This window comes from Chlorocebus sabaeus, chromosome 13, assembly GCF_047675955.1.
Source record: "Chlorocebus sabaeus isolate Y175 chromosome 13, mChlSab1.0.hap1, whole genome shotgun sequence".
Lineage (NCBI taxonomy): Eukaryota > Metazoa > Chordata > Mammalia > Primates > Cercopithecidae > Chlorocebus > Chlorocebus sabaeus.
In genome coordinates this window covers 29,613,825-29,631,461 of record NC_132916.1, presented here as the reverse complement: position 1 = coordinate 29,631,461, position 17,637 = coordinate 29,613,825, and the positions used below count along the sequence as shown (strand labels likewise).

At 39.6% G+C, this 17,637-nt stretch overlaps 1 protein-coding gene across 2 annotated transcripts in view; it reads left to right on the top strand.

Moving 5' to 3' along the window:
* The window catches only part of PREP (prolyl endopeptidase), a 132,883-nt gene that overhangs the window by 51,331 nt on the left and 63,915 nt on the right, over window positions 1–17,637 (top strand). The window lies entirely within an intron of this gene.

The window sequence follows — 17,637 nt, the reverse complement described above, 5'->3', positions numbered from 1 at the left end:
CACACATATTCCAAATATAGAGAAGAAAATTCTGTCCACATATTTATATACCAGACTGCTATTGCTATATCCACTTTAATAAGGGATAATAATATATATATATGTATATATATATATATATATTTTTTTTTTTTTTTTTTTTTTTTTGAGATAGAGTCTCGCTTTGTGGCCCAGGCTGGAGTGCAGTGGCCAGATCTCAGCTCACTGCAAGCTCTGCCTCCTGGGTTTATGCCATTCTCCTGCCTCAACCTCCCGAGTAGCTGGGACTACAGGCGCCCGCCATCTCGCCCGGCTAGTTTTTTGTATTTTTTAGTAGAGACGGGGTTTCACTGTGTTAGCCAGGATGGTCTCGATCTCCTGACCTCGTGATCCGCCCATCTCAGCCTCCCAAAGTTCTGGGATTACAGGCTTGAGCCACCGCGCCCGGCGGGATAATAATATTTTGAATGAAACTTTCAAGTGCTGGCAAAACTCATGGAAACCCTCTCTGTTTTCCCCCAACCTCTCAGTCCCTATCTTTCCCCCGCAACCCAGTTATTTTATTATTGCAGTGTTAGCATTTAGAGAAGAGGGTACTCGAGATTGGGATTCCAAAAGGAAGACAGTACAGAGGTGCACTAGTCTCTCAAAAACCAAATTCTAGATAGTGCAGCCAAGAATGAATATGAAGAAGAAAAAAGGGGAGCATCTAAGAAAGTCTGGGTGGCCATGATCCATTCAGAGCTCCAGGGAAGCCTCAGCTCTGCTCTTAAGGCCTTCCAACTGATTGAGTCAGGCCCACTCAGATTATCCAGGATAATCTCTCTTCATTAAAGTCAGTGGATTATGGGCCTTAATCCCATCTACAAAGTACTTTCACAGCAACACCTATATTCGTGTTTGATTGATTAACGAGGGACACTAGCCTAGCCAAGTTGACAGCAAAAAGACCATCAGTGATTAACGAGGGACACTAGCCTAGCCAAGTTGACAGCAAAAAGACCATCACAGTGAGCTCATGGAAAACCATGTGGAACAAACAAGTCCAGTGGTACTAACCTGATTTGTCAGTGTTAGGGCTTCACTGATGCATTTGGCAAAGTATGGCATATCCTGTGGACCAGAAAGCAGAATATGAAGAGAATAACAGAGGATAGGTGGATTTGAAGCTGTTGAGCTGCATACTGATGAATTGGATCGGCATTCTCCAGTGGTAGCTGCTAGGTTCCAGGTGTAGCACTGAGCCTGTTATCTTTTTTCTGATTATTGCTTTGCTAGCATTACATTTGTGTATAACATAAACTTCAGAGTATTCTTTTGAATGATGGTCAGGGATTCTGAAAGTTCTTGACAGTTGCAGTTATTCACCAAGTAGATACCAGTTTTCACTCTTAGGTTCAAAAATCAATTTTGCAGGACAGGATTGGAGAACTCTTGTTTGTTTGCTTTTTAATTGATCACTGGTTTCATTGTGAATCATTGATGATTATGACTATTCAGAGAAACAAGTATTGTGTGTGATTGTTTTACTATTGAAAAGATTAAGTAAATTTAGTCTATAAAAGAGGAGACATAGCAGATTGAGATAGGGATCATTAAATTAAAAAGCAATGGTTTCTGTTAATTATGGTTGGATATATTGGGATAATAACCATAATAACCATCAGATTTGAATGTTAATCTCAGCTCCGCCACTAAATAACTGGTTACCCTGGTAAAGTGTTTTTTTTCTCTCTCCCTTAATATTTCCGTGTCTGCAAATAAGGAAATAATATCTACTTCCTAGGGAATTGTGAGGAAGAATGAAAATGCAAAGAAAGGAACTTAGCAGGGTTTCTGGCATACAGTGGGTTCTCAAGTATCCCTTCTTTTTTTCTTTGTTTCTTGACTGACAGAGGAATATTTAGAATCACTGTACTTTAGTTTTAGGTAGCTTAGAAAACTAGATTAAGGACACCAAAACAAAAAACAAAGTCTTTTATCTTCAGATGCAAAGCTGCTCTAAATACAGATTTTCAAATTAACTTGTTTCTGCAAAGCCAGATTCATAATCACAAAAGAGGAGACTGTGAGAGAACATGTCTCATCGTGCAGGTTGGTGATTGAAAATTCAGGGGTCCATATGCCCGGTTGGTGACCATGACTAACTCCTAGGATCTTTTTTGCTTTTTTTTTTTTTAACCTGCTTCGCCAATTTTGTTATCCTCTTTACACTAAAAATACGATAATTAACATTTAACTTAAAATGCTAAATGCACTAGATAACTTGAATGTTCGATGACTTAGACCTGAACAACTGGTGCCTGAAAACTCAATCCATGTTGTGAAACCTCAAATTTTATTTTACTAAAATCTGTACCCCTTTTGATATCTTAAAGCCTTTCTGCTAGGATTTTAATCTGTTTTCCCTTAAAGCCAGGGGAATTATCACCTTTTTTGTATAAATTAATTATTTGTATATTTAAAACACCACTCGATTGTCTTTTTTGAGGACTGAAGAATTTCACTTAGGTGGCTCATGTCACATTGCCATCATCTGTGTCTCCCAAGAAAACCTGTCTATGTGCATTTTGAAATGAGAGCACAAAAAGCCCCCCAAAAACGGCCAATGGCAATTTAATATCTTTTAAAAAGCACATAGGGAGAAAAAATAGCAAGATAGAAAATATCTTAGCAACTTGAAAGTTAAGTGAGATCTGTGTGAATTAAAACTGGATTCATTTTGTCAAATGATTGTGGACTTCTGTTCTTTTGCTGCTTTATGCGAGTGCTGTCTCTGTTGTTCTCTGCCTCTCTTTGGAGAACCTCATTTCTGCTATTTACATTTGCAGTATTTTCACTTAAGAATATGAACACGTTTGTTGCAAGCTGTGGATCACATCCTTTACCCAGTAACTGCAGTTGAGGCTGGCAATTGCTCCTTCTTACCTTTTCTGAACAGGTAATTTCCATGACTCACCTCATGCATCACTATATAGAAATGGAATTAGGCCTGTCATCTGGGCTTTAGAAGCTTATATATGATAATTTTTCAGCTCTTCAGAACAGCTAAGCAGATCCTCTCAAAAGAGTCACGTCCTCTTCTCCACTGGTTTACCAGAGAAATGTGTGGAGTTACTACTTTCTTATTTTGGGAGAAGAGAGGTCCCTGTCAGGGGCTACCGGGCTTCCTTGTATTTTTTTTTTTTTTTTTTTTTTTTTAGATGGAGTCTTGCTCTGTTGCCCAGACTAGAGTGCAGTGGCGCCATCTCACTGCAACCTCCACCTGCCAGGTTCAAGTGATTCTCCTGCCTCAGCCTCCCGCGTAGCTCTGACTACAGGCACGTGCCAGCATGCCTGGCTAGTTTTTGTATTTTTCATAGAGATGGGGTTTCACCATGTTGGCAAGGCTGGTCTCGATCTCCTGACCTCCTGACCTCCCAGAGTGCTGGGATTACAGGCATGAGCCACCGCTCCTGGCCTTCCTTGTACTTTTGATAGATACCTTTCTCTCCAGAGTTGCCCCTTCTCCTCCTTTCCTCCATTCTGATTTCCTTTTCTCTCCATACAAAAACACTTTGTGTGAGGATCCGTGAGCTGCATGAGATTAGAGATGTTGCCTGTCTTGTTCCCCATGGAGTTGCCAGCACCTAGAACGGTCCCTATTGGACTCACAGCAGATGTGTACCAGCTTGTCTCAAATGATGTGTCCCTTTAGGGATCCTTGTGCTCAGGCGGCCTTACTTGATAAGCCGCCCTCCCTCTGTAACTGTTACTGACTTCTGAGCGTTTTGAATCTTTATCCCTGTGGCTTCTTAAATTTTTTTTTCATTAAATTTTTGTCCTTTGTTGAGCCCTGAGAATGATGTGTTCTTTTTTTCATTCCTGTATATTGTGTGAGCAGAAGATTTTTGCTTCTCTTACTCTGTTGCTTAACATCAAAAGCGAAGAAGTGTCAAGGTATCATTAAAGACACCAGGCTAGCATGACAGTTTTTAGTTCTGCAGTAGAAAAGACGGCTGAGTCTTGACTCCTGTGATTCTTGATGTGATTCATGCCCACAGATTTATTGAAATTAATTATCCTGAACCTTACAAGAAAATAATTTGTCTGGATTTTCTTATATTTTTTATGCCTTTCTAATCAATATTATTTCTTTTGAAGTATGTATATACTGTGCTTCCTAAGTTTGCTATAACCCTATTTTATTTATTTACTTTATTTAAATATAAAATAGAGATGGAGTCTCACTATATTGCCTACCTACGCTGGTTTCAAACACGTGGGCTCAAGCAGTCCTCCTGCCTCAGCCTCCCAAAGTGCTGAGATTACAGGTGCGAGCCACTGTGCCTGGCCCTATTTTGAATATATAAAAAGTTGCCTTATATACTTTAGTTACGTAGACAAAATTCAGAATAAATTTTTGAATATTTTTTGCAGTATGGGTAAATATCAGGGCTAAGAGCTCTCTTTTTTCTCAAGTATGTGGACTTTAAAAAATTTACATGAAAACTTAAGGAAGTTTATGCCTTAAAAATATAAATACATTTAACTCAGGGATATATTTCTAAATATTTTTATTACAAAAGCAGAAGATACTAATAACTTCTTTAAAATTTAACTTTGGTTACTTTTGTTGTCTACATTATAAACAGCTGTATGTAAGGTTCAGTCGAAAATGTAGGAGTACCTAAATCACATATTTAGTTATGAATTAGACCTGTATTAACATCCTACCCTGTGCCAGGCACTATGTTGAGCACTTGTAATGACACGTGGTGGCCCTTGCCCTTCAAGTGCTCCCCATCTGCTGGATGGTAAGATGTGAATATCATCAGTTCGAGGGGGTGTCTGAAGTGCTGTGGCCCCAGCGCACAGATTCAGGCTCAGGCTTCCTCTCTCTTCTGTTTTCTTTCTTTTTGTCGTTTTCTTTTCTTTTTGGTTCTTTAATTTTCCAGTAGAAAGTCGGGTACTTTATTCCCTGCTTTATAGGATGATAGTAGCGAAAAAGGAACTTACCATTAGTCCCTGTTCTGAATACATTTTTTTTTTCTGCAACCTCCGCCTCCTGGGTTCAAGTGATTCTCCTGCCTTAGCCTTTCGAGTAGCTGGGATTACAGGTGCCCACCACCACACCCGGCTAATTTTGTATTTTTAGTGGAAATGGGATTTTGCCATGTTGGCCAGGCTTTTCACGAACCCCTGACCTCGGGTGATCCGTTTGCCTCAGGCTCCCAAAGTGCTGGGATTACAAGCATTAGCCACTGCGCCCGACCTACATTTAAAATTAATTGTATCAGAGGTTTTTAATAGAATTCTTAAGAAGTGATTGTTAGGCAAAAAGAACCCATAAGTCTGAAATCTTTGTTGTTAGTAACTTAACCTCCTTCAACATAGGCATCCTTAAGACAGGCCCAGAGCGGTCTTTGCTCATGTCACAGCATTTATGAGGAGTTTAGGGGAAAAAAGTGGATGGTGGTGACATGCTGATTTCTGTAAGGAAATAAGAGCTTACCTGGGAGTTGCCCAGACTTTCACTAACCTCTCTGTGCTTCCTCCTTTTTTTTGCTAAAAGTTTGATCGTTTTAGATTGATAAAGTATTCAGTACCTACCATATTTTTATTTTAATGCTTTCGTGTCAAAGAAAATTGGCTTTTTCCTGCATTAGGAGTTAAATTTGCATTACATGATAACACATAACCAGAAAAGGAAATGTGGTATTTAGCAGACATGTAGATTGGTCATTTCACCATCTCTGACTAATGCAGCTCTTGTTTTTAGGTAGCAGAGATGATATTGACTCTTTTGTTCTTGCCTGGTAGGGCTGAACATTCTTTGGGCATAGAGTGGAAAAGGGGAGATAAACATTCGAGAAGCTTTAAGCAAAGGAGCTGTCCAAAGCTTAGCAAAGTCATCTGAGTGCTAAAAGCAAACCAACAAGGGAACAAGGAAGGAGGGCCTCAGAGAGAAGACAGGGAGTTGGTAGGAAATCTGCGTGTCAGAGTGGGAATGCGGGAAAACGAAAAAGAATTGGGACGTCAAAAGACAGTATAAAAACAAGACCCAAAATAGGAAATTCTATGTAAAAGACAAAATACTAATGATAAAATGAGTATTTATACTAATTTTAAAACATGTTCAGTTTACTTTTGTCACTTGAACACTGGTGTTATTTGGAATAATAGTTAATACTGTTCATGTAACATTTCCTGTGTGTCAGGTTCTAAGCTACAAATGTAGGAATTTCATTCAGTCTTCTCAACAGCTTCTGAGGAGCACCAATTATTATCCCCAGGAAACTGAGGCTGGTGAGGACAACTGGCTTTCCTAATGCCATTTAAACACTTGGATCCATGTCAGTTTAACTCCCAAGCCTGTATTCTAACTTAATCATGTGGCAGACTGAGACAGAAGGAAGTCATTCAGGACAACAGCAGCCTGTGCGCCCTGCAGCCTCAGTGCCTGACCACTCCTAGCATTTGTTATCGTGACATGTCCAGCCCTTAGAGTTTTTGTGAAGTATAAAAGCACTTTAGCTGCCATTAACAGGGAGCTTGCACAGCATTTTCTATGAAAAGTAGTTACTATAGTTTAGTTGATGATTTTTCAAAGAAAGTAATAAAAGTATGACTGCTCTAGGAAAAGCATAAGATAATTTATTTTAAACTAATCTTCATTGGATAAATGAATCAGTCCCCACTAAGAAGCAGGTTTATAAAAAGTAATTTTAACATTTGAATGTAGAGAGGTTTGGGAATTGAAAATTCTTTTGGCTTCAGAGTGAATAATGCCACTTTATAGACAAAAGAACCTCAGAGAAGGTAGCCAAAAAGTGAAATGGTTAAAGAGTTAAATCATGTTTGTTTTTAAAAAGTGATTTTCCTGTTTTCCATTTAAATCAACAGTGTTCTAATTGGTGAGTAGCAAAAATCAGCCCCATTGTTCAACTGAAATACCTTTTCTCTTGATTTATTTCTCTACCAAAGCCCTGTAGAACAAGATTTCAGGAGAGCAAAAGAATTTCAAGAGCCCTCATTTAAAACATCCGGCCTTGTGAGGGCCTGTACTTTGGACCATTTTTCAAATCTTATAGCTAGACTTTTGTGAATCCAGCCACATACCTTATTCTGAATGAGCTTATGATGTGTAGTATGTATTTATGGCTAAGGTTAATGCTTCAGAATTTGGTGGCAGACAATAACGTACACCTTCCTGTTGTTTTTTGTTCATTGCAGCTTGAATTTTTTTTTTTTTTTTTTACATTTCTTTTTTATTATACTTTAAGTTCTAAGGTACATGTGCACAACGTGCAGGTTTGTTACATGTGTATACGTGTGCCGTGTTGGTGTGCTGCACCCCTTAACTCATCATTTACATTAGGTATATCTCCTAATGCTATCCCTCCCCACTTCCCCCACCCCATGACAGGCCCCGTGTGTGATGTTCCCCATCCTATGTCCAAGTGTTGTCATTGTTCAATTCCCACCTGTGAGTGAGAACATGCAGTGTTTGGTTTTCTGTCCTTGCAATGGTTTGCTCAGAGTGATGGTTTCCAGCTTCATCCATGTCCCTACAAAGGACATGAACTCATCCTTTTTTATGGCTGCATAGTATTCCATGGTGTATATGTGCCACATTTTCTTAATCCAGCCTATCATTGATGGACATTTGGGTTGGTTCCAAGTCTTTGTTATTGTGAATGGTGCCACAATAAATATATGTGTGCATGTGTCTCTATAGCAGCATGATTTATAATCCTTTGAGTATATACCCAGTAATGGGATGACTGGGTCAAATGGTATTTCTAGTTCTAGATCCTTGAAGAACCACCACCCTGTCTTCGACAATGGTTGAACTTAAATAATTTACACTCCCACCAACAGTGTAAAAGTGTTCCTATTTCTCCACATCCTCTCCAGCACCTGTTGTTTCCTGACTTTTTAATGATCGCCATTCTAACTGGTGTGAGATGGTATCTCATTGCGGTTTTGATTTGCATTTTTCTGATGGCCATTGATGAGGAGCATTTTTTCATGTGTTTGCTGGGTGCATAAATGTCTTCTTTTGAGAAGTGTCTGTTCATATCCTTCACCCACTTATTGATGGGGTTGTTTGATTTTTTCTTGTAAATTTAAGTTCTTTGTAGATTCTGGATATTAGCCCTTTGTCAGATGGGTAGATTGCAAAAATTTTCTCCCATTCTGTAGGATGTCTGTTCATTGTAATGGTAGTTTCTTTTGCTGTGCAGAAGCTCTTTAGTTTAAGTAGATCCCATTTGTCAATTTTGGCTTTTGTTGCCATTGCTTTTGGTCCTTTAGTCATGAAGTCCTTGCCCATTCCTATGTCCTGAATGGTATTGTCTAGGTTTTATTCTAGGGTTTTTATGGTTTTAGATCTATCATTTAAGTCTTTAATCCATCTTGAATTAATTTTTCTATAAGGTATAAAGAAGGCATCCAGTTTCAGCTTCATACATATGACTAGCAAGTTTTCCCAGCACCATTTATTAAATAGGGAATCCTTTCCTCATTTCTTGTTTTTGTCAGGTTTGTCAAAGATCAGATGGTTGTAGATGTGTGGTGTTATTTCTGCGGGCTCTGTTCTGTTCCATTCATCTATATCTCTGTTTTGGTACCAGTACCATACTGTTTTGGTTACTGTAGCCTTATAGTATAGTTTGAAGTCAGGTACCATGATGCCTTCAGTTTTCTTCTTTTGGCTTAGGACTGTCTTGGTAATGTGGGTTCTTTTTTGGTTCCATATGAACTTTAAAGTAGTTTTTTCCAGTTCTGTGAAGAAAGTCATTGGTAGCTTGATGGGGATGGCATTGAATCTATAAATTACCTTGGGCAGTATGGCCATTTTGACGATATTGATTCTTCCTATCCATGAGCATGGAATGTTCTTCCATTTGTTTGTGTCCTCTTTTATTTCATTGAGCAGTGGTTTGTAGTTCTCCTTGAAGAGGTCCTTCACATCCCTTGTAAGCTAGATTCCTAGGTATTTTATTCTCCTTGTAGCAGTTGTGAATGGGAGTTAATTCATGATTTGGCTCTCTGTCTGTCATTGGTGTATAGGAATGCTTGTGATTTTTGCACATTGATTTTGTATCCTGAGACTTTGCTGAAATTGCTTATCAGCTTGAGATTTTAGGCTGAGACAGTGGGGTTTTCAAAATATACAATCATGTCTTCTGCAAACAGGGACAATTTGACTTCCTCTTTTCCTCATTGAATACCCTTTATTTCTTTCTCTTGCCTGATTGTCCTTGCCAGAACTTCCAACGCTGTGTTAAATAGAAGTGGTGAGAAGAGGGTATCCCTGTCTTGTGCCAGTTTTCAAAGGGAATGCTTCCAGTTTTTGCCCATTCAGTATGATATTGGCGATGGGTTTGTCATAACTAGCTGTAATTATTTTGAGATATGTCCCATCAGTACCTAGTTTATTGAGAGTTTTTAGCATGAAGGGCTGTTGAATTTTGTCAAAGGCCTTTTCTGCATCTATTGAGATAATCATGTGGTTCTTTTCTTTGGTTCTGTTTATATGATGGATTATCTTTATTGATTTGCATATGTTGAATTAGCCTTGCATCCCAGGGATGAAGCCCACTTGATCATGGTGGATAAGCTTTTTGATGTGCTGCTGGATTCGGTTTGCCAGTATTTTATTGAGGATTTTTGCATCGATGTTCATCAGGGATATTGGTCTAAAATTCTCTTTTTTTGTTGTGTCTCTGCCAGGCTTTGGTATCAGGATGATGCTGGCCTCATAAAATGAGGTAGGGAGGATTCCCTCTTTTTCCATTGATTGGAATAGTTTCAGAAGGAATAGTACCAGCTCCTCCTTGTACCTCTGGTAGAATTCATCTGTGAGTCTGTCTGGTCCTGGACTTGTTTTGGTTGGTAGACTATTAATTATTGCCTCAATTTCAGAGCCTGTTACTGGTCTATTCAGGGATTCAACTGCTTCCTGGTTTAGTCTTCGGAGGGTGCATGTGTCCAGGAATTTATCCATTTCTTCTAGATTTTCTAGTTTATTTGCGTAGATGTGTTTATAGTATTTTCTGATGGTAGTTTGTATATCTGTGGGATTGGTGGTGATGTCCCCTTTATCATTTTTTATTGAGTCTATTTGATTCTTCTCTCTTTTCTTCTTTGTTAGGCTTGCAAGTAGTCTCTATTTTGTTGATCTTTTCAAAAAACCAGCTCCTAGATTCATTGATTTTTTTGAAGGGTTTTTTGTGTCTCTATCTCTTTCAGTTCTGCTCTGATCTTAGTTATTTCTTGCCTTCTGCTAGCTTTTGAATGTGTTTGCTCTTGCTTCTCTAGCTCTTTTAATTGTGATGTTAGGGTGTCAATTTTGATCTTTCCTGCTTTCTCTTGTGGGCATTCAGTGCTACAGATTTCCCTCTACACACTACTTTAAATGTGTGTCAGAGATTCTGGTATGTTGTGTCTTTGTTCTCATTGGTTTCAAAAAACATCTTTATTTCTTCCTTCATTTTATTATGTACCCAGGAGTCATTCAGGAGCAGGTTGTTCAGTTTCCATGTAGTTGAGTGGTTTTGAGTGAGTTTCTTAATCCTGAGTTCTAGTTTGATTGCACTGTGGTCTGAGAGATGGTTTTTTTTTTTTTTTTTTAATCATTTCTGTTCTTTTACATTTGCTGAGGAGCGCTTTACTTCCAACTATGTGGTCAGTTTTAGAATACATGCGATGTGGTGCTGAGAAGAATGTATATTCTGTTGACGTTGGGTGGAGAGTTCTGTAGATGTCTATTAGGTCCACTTGGTGCAGAGCTGAGTTCAGTTCCTGGATATCCTTGTTAACCTTCTGTCTCATCGATCTGTCTAATGTTGACAGTGGGGTGTTAAAGTCTCCCATTATTGTATGGGAGTCTAAGTCTCTTTGTAAGTCTCTAAGGACTTGCTTTATGAACCTGGGTGCTCCTGTGTTGGGTGCATGTATATTTAGGACAGTTAGCTCTTCTTGTTGAATTGATCCCTTTACCATTATGTAATGGCCTTCTTTGTCTCTTCTGGTCTTTGATGGTTTAAAGTCTGTCTTATCAGAGGCTAGGATTGCAACCCCTGCCTTTTTCTGCTTTCCATTTGCTTGGTATATCTTCCTCCATCCCTTTATTTTGAGCCTATTTCGTCTCTGCATGTGAGATGGGTCTCCTGAATACAGCACACTGATTTATCTTTACTCTTTATCCAATTTGCCTGTGTCTGTGTCTTTTAATTTGAGCATATAGCCCATTTACATTTAAGATTAATACTATTATGTGTGAATTTGATCCTGTCATCATGATGTTAGCTGGTCATTTTGCTCGTTAGTTGATGCAGTTTCTTCCTAGCATCGATGGTCTTTACAATTTGGCATGTTTTTTGCAGTGGCTGGTACCAGATATTCCTTTCCATGTTTAGTGCTTCCTTCAGGAGCTCTTGTAAGGCAGGCCTGTTGGTGACAAAATCTCTCAGCATTTGTTTGTCTGTAAAGGAGTTTAGTTCTCCTTCACTTGTTAGACTTAGTTTGGCTGGATATGACATTCTGGGTTGAAAATTCTTTTCTTTAAGAATACTGTATATTGGACCCCACTCTCTTCTGGCTTGTAGAGTTTCTGCCGAGAGATCTACTGTTGGTCTGATGGGCTTCCCTTTGTGGGTAACCCGACCTTTCTCTCTGGCTGCCCCCAAAATTTTTTCCTTCATTTCAACTTTGGTGAATCTGACAATTATGTGTCTTGGAGTTACTCTTCTCAAGGAGTATCTTTGTGGCGTTCTCTGTATTTCCTGAATTTGAATGTTGGCCTACCTTGCTAGGTTGGGGAAGTTCTCCTGGATAATACCCTGCAGAGTGTTTGCTAATTTGGTGCCATTTTCCCCATCACTTTCAGGTACGCCAATCAGACGTAGATTTGGTGTTTTCACGTAGTCCCATATTTCTTGGAGGCTTTGTTCATTTCCTTTTACTCTTTTTTCTCTGAACTTCTCTTTTCATTTCATTTCATTCATTTGATCTTCAGTCAGTGATACCCTTTCTTCCACTTGATCGAATCGGCTACTTAAGCTTGTGCATGCATCATGTAGTTCTCTTGCCATGGGTTTTTCAGCTCTGTCAGTTCATTTAAGGTCTTCTCTACACTGTTTATTCTAGTTAGCCATTCATCTAATCTTTTTCAAGGTTTTTCACTTCTTTGCGATGGTTTCAAACATCCTCCTTTAGCTCAGAAAAGTTTGTTATTACCGATCGTCTGAAGCCTTCTCTCAACTCATCAAAGTCATTCTCCATCCAGCTTTGTTCCATTGCTGCTGAGGAGCTACATTCCTTTGGAGGAGAGAGGCACTCTGATTTTTAGAATTTACAGCTTTTCTGCTCTGGTTTCTCCCCATCTTTGTGTCTTTATCTACCTTTGGCCTTTGATCATGGTGACGTACAGATGGGGTTTTGGTGTGGATGTCCTTTCTGTTTGTGAGTTTTCCTTCTAACAGTCAGGACCCTCTGCTGCAAACTGTTGGAGCTTTCTAGAGGTCCACTCCAGACCCTGTTTGCCTGGGTATCACCAGCAGAGGCTGCAGAACAGCAAATATTGCAGAATGGCAAATGTCGCTGCCTGATCCTTCCTCTGGAATCTTTGCCTCAGAGGGGCACCCGGTTGTATGAGGTGTCAGTCGGCCCCTAATGGGAGATGCCTCCCAGTTAGGCTACTCGGGGGTCAGGGACCCACTGTAGGAGGCAGTCTGTCCGTTCTCAGATCTCAAACTCTGTGCTGGGAGAACCACTACTCTATTCAAAGCTGTCAGACAGGGACGTTTAAGTCTGCAGAAGTTTCTGCTGCCTTTTGTTCAGCTATGCCCTGCCCGGAGAGGTGGAGTCTACAGAGGCAGTTAGGCCTCCTTGAGCTGTGGTGGGCTCCACCCAGTTTGAATTTCCCAGCCACTTTGTTTACCTCCTCAAGCCTCAGCCATGGCGGGCACCCCTCCCCCAGCCTCACTGCCACCTTGTAGTTTGATCTCAGACTGCTGTGCTAGCAGCAAGCAAGGCTCCGTGCGCATGGGACCTGCTGAGCCAGGCGTGGGATATAATCTCCTGGTGTGTTGTTTGTTAAGTCTGTTGGAAAGGTACAGTATTAGGGTGGGAGTGTCCCGAATTTCCAGGTACCATCTTTCACAGCTTCCCCTGGCTAGGAAAGGGAGTTCCCCAATCCCTTGTGCTTCCCGGGTGAGTCGATGCCCTGCTCTGCTTTGGCTCATGCTCCGTTGGCTGCACCCACTGTCCGACAAGCCCCAGTGAGATGAACCCAGTATCTCAGTTGGAAATGCAGTAATCAACCGTCTTCTGTGTCGCTCACGCTGGGAGCTGTAGACTAGAGCTGTTCCTATTTGGCCGTCTTGGAACCTCCCTCCTGGAGCTTGAATGATTTTCATTTGTGCCACATCTTCAGGCTTATCTAATTAGATAGCAGGACTGAAGGAAATTTCTACTGTGCTTTGCCGTTGGTGCATACTTTAGTGATGTTGGGTAGGGAGGGGTCATAACAAATATCACTGGCTCCAGGACCTTGTCAGGTAGCAACCATAAGGTGGTTACTCTGTGAAATAAAGGTTTCACATCAGGAGATGCTTTATTGTTGGGGGAACATTTAAGGAATCTGACATTTCACTGAGCCAAGATTTCATGTCTACAAATGTCATATTCCAGAAAATTGTTTCATTGTTCTTATTATAAGCAAATGTACATTTTCTTATTCTCTTCAAATTTTGTATTACCAGCTAATATTTTTCTTAAATTGTTTTTCTTTTAAGGAATGGGGATTTTTTTTTAAAGCATTGTTTTATGTAGACCAAGATGAATTGCCTTTGAGTGGATCACCTGCTGAGTAGTCTTTTGAGGTTAGTAGTTTATCACTGGATAAAAAAAGCTAATTGCAACCCAGATGCAGAGTTTATGAACATTTTTTCAAATTAGTTGAAAATTAGTTGTAAGACGTCTGTTTCTGGGAGTTTGGCAGTTTATATACTCTGAATGACTCCCAGTTGAAACAACTGAAATGTAAAATATAAAGTATCTTTCCAAATATATTGCTAAGTTGGCATGAAAGAAGGGAAACCATAAAGACCAAAGATGAAATGAAAGCAGGAGTGCTGGAATATGAGCTGGATTGTCCCTGAATGTTTCTGCTGGGGAAAGAGGGAAAGGGGGATAGGAAATAAAGCATAATTGGGAGTCTGCTGAGACATACTGTCAATATAAGGATGACTGATAAAAATAAATTTGCCAATGGAGAGGCTGGGGATCGGGAGTGAACACTAAGGAAACCTGCCTGTCTTTACCTAGGCACTAGAAGGGGTAAGGGAAGACACGGTGTGAATTCTCCTAAAACACGAGAAAGGCCATCACATGAGTGCAGATTGACTTGGTTGTACCAATGAGATCCAAGATCCTCATGCCAAGAATTTAATTATATTGCTGTCAGGTTGGTTGCATCCCAAGAGGCAAGAAAGGAAACGCACATCTCTGAAAGAGTGCTACTTCAACCCAGGCCTCCAAGAATTTCCACAGATAATGTTTCAAGGAAAATCAGCAGTTCACAGTAAAAAAAGGTCATAAATCAGATGAAGAAATTCACCAGCATGAGAAATTAGAGCCAGCAGAAATACTGGCTGCTGGTCAAATTATCAGATGCCTAGTGAAAAATGAATATATTAAATATACTTAAACAGTGTGGTGCTCCTTTTAAAAAATAAACAAGAAGCTTGAAAGGATGAGCAATAAATAAGATACTGTAAAAAATGACCAGCCAGATTTGAAAAATGATTAAGTAGAACTTCTAGAAATTTTTAAAAAAGAAAAAAGAAATTTAAAAAAAGATTATTAACATTAAACATTCATTTATTAGGCTAAGGAAGAGATTAGACACAGCCAAAGAGATAATTAGTGAAATAGAATGTAGATATATAAAGGAACTACCTAGAATACAGCCCATCACGAGGTGGACATTGAGTTTATAGACACAGAAGTTTATAGGCACAGAAAGAGCAGACTCTTTCCAAAAATGATAAACTACAGATTGAGACAAACCATTTTGCAGAAGACAACTAGAAAAGCTGAGGAAAATGCCTGTTTGAAGGCATCACATAGCTAATGAGAAAGTGATTAATAACTGGTCTAAGATACTACCATGAGAATGCTGTAGCTATTTTAATATGAAAGTAGACTTTAAAGCAGAAAGCATTACTAGAGATAATACCTCATAAAAGGTTCAATTCAGTTTTATTTAGATGTGATACTTCTTTGTGTATCTAACATCATGATTACAAAATACAGGGAGCAAAAATTAATAGAAATATGAGCAAAAACAGACAAATTCACAGGCCTAGACAAACATTTTTCAATATACCTTTTATGTGACAGAATGGCTAAAAGAAGTCAGTAAATATATAGAAGATTTGAACAATCTGACTAACAACCTAATAGGCATGTTTACCATATCACACACAACAACTTCAGAATACACATTCTTTTCAATAACATATGGGAATATTTTATGTATATTTTCTTGAGACAGGGTCTTGCTCTGTCGCCCAGGCTGGCATGCGGTGGCATGATCTCGGCTCACTGCAGCCTCCACCTCCTGGATTCAAGCAATTCTCTTGCCTCAGCCTCTCAAGTCGCTTGGATTACAGGTGTGTGCCACCATGCCTGGCTAATTTTTTTGTGTTTTTAGTAGAGACAGGGTTTTGCTGTGTTGTCCAAGCTGGTCTCAAACTCCTGGCCTCAAGAGATCTGCCTGCCTCGGCCTCCCAAAGTGCTGGGATTACAGGTGTGAGCCACCATAGCCAGCCTCCAATCACTTATTTTAAATTTGAGTTTTTATTATGGGGAAGGTACTAATAGTTACTTTTAGAATTTTTTTTTTTTTTTTTTTTTTTTTTGAGACGGAGTCTCACTCTGTCACCCAGGCTAGAGTACAGTGGTGCAATCTCGGCTCACTGCAAGCTCTGCCTCCCGGGTTCACGCCATTTTCCTGCCTCAGCCTCCTGAGTAGCTGGGAATACAGGTACCGGCTACTACACCTAGCTAATTTTTTTGTATTTTTTAGTAAAGATGGGGTTTCACCGTATTAGCCAGGATGATCTTAATCTCCTGACCTTGTGATCCTCCTGCTTTGACCTCCCAAAGTGATGGGATTACAGGCGTGAGCCACTGCGCCTGGCCCTATAGTATTTTTATATTTACCTATTATTGCTAGTTTACAGTTAAGAAAATGAGGCTTAGCAAGGAATAAAGAGATTGCTCGAGGTCACCCAACTAAATAGTGTTAGAACTGGGGTTTTAATCCAAACATATGACCACAGAACTCTTTCTGTGGTGGAATTTATTTCCCTGTTAAGTTTAATTCAATAACAAATTATATGAAGATATGCTGCAGAGATGAATGAGATAATGAATGTAAAGTTGCCTTGAGAGATTCAAGGAATGTAAATGAACTACCCAAATTAGTGTAGCAATTTCACTGTGAAATTAAAAGTAGATAATTGGAGAATAGCTAAGATCTGGCATTGCCTTTTAGTACTTTAGAAGTCATAGAACTTTTTTGTTTATGGAACTTTTGAAATGTTCTCTGAACATCATCTGTGTCAAACACATGGTAAAACATGTTTTTCCAAGGGATTTTGTGGTTTCAACTTTAAATATTAAAAGTGGCGTTTAGGGAGCTATTTAAATGATGATGATACGGACGTACTGAAAATTTTCTTTAGTGATGATCATCTCTAGTTCTTAGTATTAAAGTCTGGAAAATGTCCCTTTTATGCCAAAGAAAATTTTATTTTGTATGTTTCAAGTTACCTGCCACTCAGTTTTGTGCCAAGTATGAAACAGTGAATGAAAAGACAAACAATAAGCAAATAAATACATAATTGTATCTTGAGAAAGAGCTGGGCACTAGGTTGTGTACGTGTAGTCCTGGCTACTCGGGATGCTGAGGCAAAGAGGATCTTGGGAGCCCGGGAGTTGGAGGTTGCAGTGAACTATGATTATGCCTGTGAATAGCCACTGTGTTCAAGCCTGGGCAACGTGGAGAGACCTCATCTCTTGTTGTTGTTGTTGTTGTTGAGACAGAGTCTCACTCTGCTTAGGCTGGAGTGAAGTGGTGTAGTCTCAGCCCATTGCAACCTCTGTCTTCTGGGTTCAAGCAGTTCCGTGCCTCAGCCTCCCAAGTAAGCTGGGATTACAGGCATGTGCCACCACACCCAGCTAATTTTGTATTTTTAATAGAGACAGGGTTTCCATGCGGCCAGGCTGGTCTCGAACTCCTGACCTCAAGTGATCCGCCTTCCCTGGCCTCCCAAAGTGCTGTGATTACAGTCATGAGCCATCATGCCCAACCGAGAGACCTCATCTTTTAACAAACAAAAATAAATAGATGAATATATCTTGAGAGAAGTGCTGTGAAGAAACAAACTGGGTGCCAGTTAAAAGTGGCATCTAATAAAGACCAATGCCAGTAAAGGACAGGAAGTGAAGCAAATGTTGGAACCATCTGAAGTTGGCTAAGTGGGAAAGGACTGTAGCATGCAAGACCATGGGAAGGAATTTTTATTTTATTTCAGGTATAATGGAGAAGTCATTGAAAGTTTCTAAGGACACTAACATGGACCAGTTTAGAAGATT